Below are 4,448 nucleotides of genomic sequence, written 5' to 3'. Positions count from 1 at the left end.
TAACCAAGTGTTTACTCCAGGAAAAAAATAAAAATACGCTTCTTTGAATCTAATGCTACTAATCCTTTGCTTTACTTTTTCTACATGCTTTTTAGAGAGGCGGTGGGTCTATGCATATTAATTTCCTCCCTCCCTGTGCTTACAGCTTTACTGTTGAACATCCAGAGCTTTGACCCTCTGCCCCAGACACAGAGTACTGTGGCAAAGTGATAGGGAACTTGAAAGCAAATGAAAGCTTCCCAGGGATCTGTGGAAACAGGCAAACTAGGTGGACACTTCCTTGCCACAAGCAAAAAGCAATTATCCAGGCTGGAATTCAGGTCAATGTAGCAGTTATGACACTTTTTGTTCATTTTGCTTCCATGAGTCAGAACACATAATAAAAAATTTCTTCTTGGTACAAGGAATTTTCCATGTGTCAGGCTGTACATAATATGCTGATGTCTTAGGAGTTTGTGGAGATTTAGGATGCTGTATTGCTGCCATACCCAGCACAAACATAATCTAGGTGACTTCTTTCTGCTGTTCAATATTTTTTCACAGGTCATATCTTTAAGCCATCTTAACACTCCTGTTGCTCTGTACCTTCCTCAAAGTATGAGGATAGAGATTACACTTTGATAATGCTGAATTAACACAGCTGTACAAATCTAGTCATGCTACCTATCACCATGACTAGATTATCTTGCTGAGTTTCCTTCATGCTCCCACTAAGGAAGATCTGCTTACATTTGTTTGTCCTCATATCACAGAACCACAGAATAATTCTCTCATATAAAGGGCAACCCAGTTGAGCTCATTTCACAGAAATGGTACAACAATTTCCCCCATCATGCTGTCATGTCAGGTCTCCCTTATAAGTTCACATCCTCAGGATGGGCCTTTTTCTTGTTACGTAGATCATGAGGTCTCTTTATGTAGATTGTGAGGTCTCTTGTTCACACCATCTCATACCCTTTACTTGCAACTACTTCCTCAACTGATTGTACATCTTCATCACTGTTTCCTATCAGTCCTAATTTAAAACTTCTCCTTGCTGGGTTGACCAATATATTGGCAAAAGCATTTTTGCCCCACTTGAGCTGGTGGATCCCTTTCCTTCCAATGAATCATTGATTCTCAGTGAGACTACCAAGGTCTTGAAGCTGAATCCTGTTGTTGATACCTGTTATGCAGACCGTTGTTGATCTGAAGGATCCATCCACTCTGCCTTAAGGTCCTCCCCTCACCAATAGGACTGAGGAGACATCACCCGGACCCCAAGACCTTGGTCAGCACCCTTGTAACCATGAAGTCACTCTTGATATGCTCCATGTTGCCTCTGGCACCACTGGCGGCCCTGTGAAAGGGCAGCAGGGTGTAACAGCCCCAGAGCTGACATGTCTTGCAGCTTCTCCACTGCACCCCAGTTCCAAGTCCCCAGCAAGCATCAGGCCCCAAAGCAAACCTACTTGCCTAAAGAGAAAAGATACACTGAGGGGGACGGAGGGGGCTTCAACAACAAGCTCAAGCACCATCATGCCCAGCATGAATCTTCATCTATTCCAAATGTTGGTGAGAAGATGTTGCCTTTGAAGTCTGACTGAAATCAGACAAGAAAACCAACAAACTGTGAGGACTGTGACATTTCTCCATGACAGAATTGAAAGGACAGTAAGAAAACCAAACAAAATGAAAAAAACCACACACACAATAGTTCAGAGTTCTGAAAAGAAGGAAACAAATTGGAATAGTGTGGAGGAGAAAGTTCTGGACTCACAGCACTTACGTACAGGCTCAATTTTGGATGTGTCAGTTTCCTGCTGGTCTCAGATGGTCTTATTTGTGAGCTGAAATGTATGCACTCAAGTGCTCGGCATAGCCTGTGTGCTTCTCAAAACAACAGGAGATATCTCAAGCAAACAGAAATTTACTCAGTGGCATTCTTGCAGCCCATACCAACGTTTTTAAAAGGTAATGGTTTTGAAAAGCTGGATGCAGAAGGCCCCAGGCTGATAGGGAAGAGCGAACTGCTGTTTTGTGAATGAGGTATCATGGTGTCTCACGATTCAGACATATGCAGCTGAAGAGATGACCTTATTTTTGTGTTGAAGAGATGTTATCAGATGTGACTAATTGGAGGTTGGAGGCAGGGGAAAGCTCCGAGGCACAAGAATTGTTTTTGTCTGATCTGAAGGATCAAGAGAGAATCCCTTAGAGAGCCAAATTCAAAAATGAGATTCCTGTGGTATGTAGATTGTAAGATTGATTTTTTCTGGACATGCCTGGACAAGGAGAAAAGAGCTGAGTATGATTAAATGCAATCTTGCTGCCAAGGAGTTGAAGAAGTTGTTCTGCTTATTACGTGTTCTATATAATGATCACATTTCCATTTGTCTGCTCAACAGTTACACCTTGAGAAGATATGACTCTTCTCTTCCTGCAGGAATGGAAAGCATCCTAGCTGGCTGCGAAGTATCTGTGTGTACAGGAATTTTAGTGTTAGGGACCTGCGTGAATGATTTCTACCAATGATTTTCAGCCAAAGAACTTTGTTTCAAGATCATATCGAGCCTTTGTGTGATGGCTGAAGATGCATAAAGATCATTCACTTAAATGAGAGCCTCCCGTGGCATCCATGCAGCATGCTCAGGGTACTGTGGTTGGGAAGCAGGAGACCTCTGGGAGGCCTGGCACAGCCAGTGCCGCCTCCAGCCTGCCCCTGTGTCTCTTGATGCCTGTCACCAGCCTGGGTGTGAGCCAGGGGACAGCTGAGCTGCTGCAGCAGTCATTGCCTGGGTGAGCACTTCTTATTGGGAACAGGCAGAGGATGCTGCTGTTCCTGTTGTATTTACTCCTGGCTGCACACGCTGGCATTTCCAAAGTAGGACTTTTTTTTCCTGAATACTTCAAATCACAATGTCACCAAACTCAATACAAAGTAAAGGAATTTACAGTTTTGTGATGCACCATTGTACAAGTTGCCCTGGAGAGACTCATTGTAAGGAAGCTTCTTTAGTGTTATATCGACTCGTGGAAGAAAAGCCCTGGGGAGGGCAGATCCTGGTGCACACACATGGGGCACTCAGAGCAGGATGTATTCCCTGCACAGCAAGCACAGCTGAGATTCAACTCCTTAGGTTGTTTTTCAAGGTCTCCTATTTTTTTCCACCATAGTGAGGTCCCACCAGTCAGGGACAAAAACTGGCAAAATGGGTGAAGCCAATGTTGGGCTGTGAAACTGCTAATCCTTTCTCTTGAACACCAGTATCACTTGATAATGAAGAAGAGAGATCTGAAAGGGCCTTATTAGGTTTCCTTCCCAGTGCCCCTGCACTACCAGCTTTCTTTCACCACTTTGGGAAAGGCATGCAGAATGCATACCTGCATGGAACACATACTTCAACAGAGCATTTCTCTCTGTAAATGGTTTTCAAACCTGCTAACATGAGGGCAGCTGCTCTAAGTGGCTGAACCCCCATGAACCTCACTTAGGACTTCCCAAGGGCAAGATACTCTGCAGCCCATCTGAGATGCACCATCCCAAGTACACGCGTGCTTTGCTCTGGGGCTGTTTGCAGAAATGAGCATGCTTCTCATAGGTTGCTTCCTGTGTCCAGCTGTAGTTTCTCCCTCTGAATTCCTCCTTTCCAGTGGGTGCACAGCCAGCTTACACCACGCTGCAGAGGGGAAATGCTGACCTTCTGTCATTATTTCTTACTTATCTCCAACACAGAACATGATACACATCTACCTATGTAAGATGGTCTCCTTCTCAATAAGTTGAACTCCTCTTGGCATGCTATTTACAGGGATAGTCTTCAATGTCTAAGGTATTTCTGTCATCACTGCAGGCCTTTCTAGAGGGATGTCTTATTAATGTCAGTGCCACACCTTTGCATTCTTCTCTGCTGATGCTTTTATTACCTATTTCTGCCAGCAAAGAACAGAAGAGCCAGAACCTTTCTCCGCAGCTGCCCTTTCCCTTTTGAGACACTGTGCTCTGTACTAGCCTGACATAAGATGCATTTTTGTGTGCTGCTTAGCCAGGCACTTTATCTTCTCTGGCATTCAGTGCCTTGCTACATTTTTCTTCAGCTGAACAAACAGGTTTTGTAAATTGATGAACTACGAATACTGGTCTTTTCAGCTGTGGATTGAATCCCAGAATAGGGAATTGGTATTTTTCCATTTAAAAATAAATAATTAAAACCTGAATCTCAAAGACGAATAAAAGATTTGGAAAAGACAGTAATTTGTTCGAATAAAATGCTGTTTTTCGTTTCACATTCACATGGCATGTGGTTCTCTGTTGTTTCAATACTGCAATCAATGACCAAAAATTTGTCAGTTTCCCAACCACATAAGACTTTGAAATAAGAGAGAAAAAGAAATGGGAGGAAAGAAGAAGGGGAGGAAAGAAGAAGGGGAGGAAAGAAGAAGGGGAGGAAAGAAGAAGGGGAGGAAAG

The sequence above is a fragment of the Numida meleagris genome, chromosome 3 (assembly GCF_002078875.1).
Source record: "Numida meleagris isolate 19003 breed g44 Domestic line chromosome 3, NumMel1.0, whole genome shotgun sequence".
Taxonomy (NCBI): domain Eukaryota; kingdom Metazoa; phylum Chordata; class Aves; order Galliformes; family Numididae; genus Numida; species Numida meleagris.
This window is presented reverse-complemented; position numbering follows the sequence as displayed.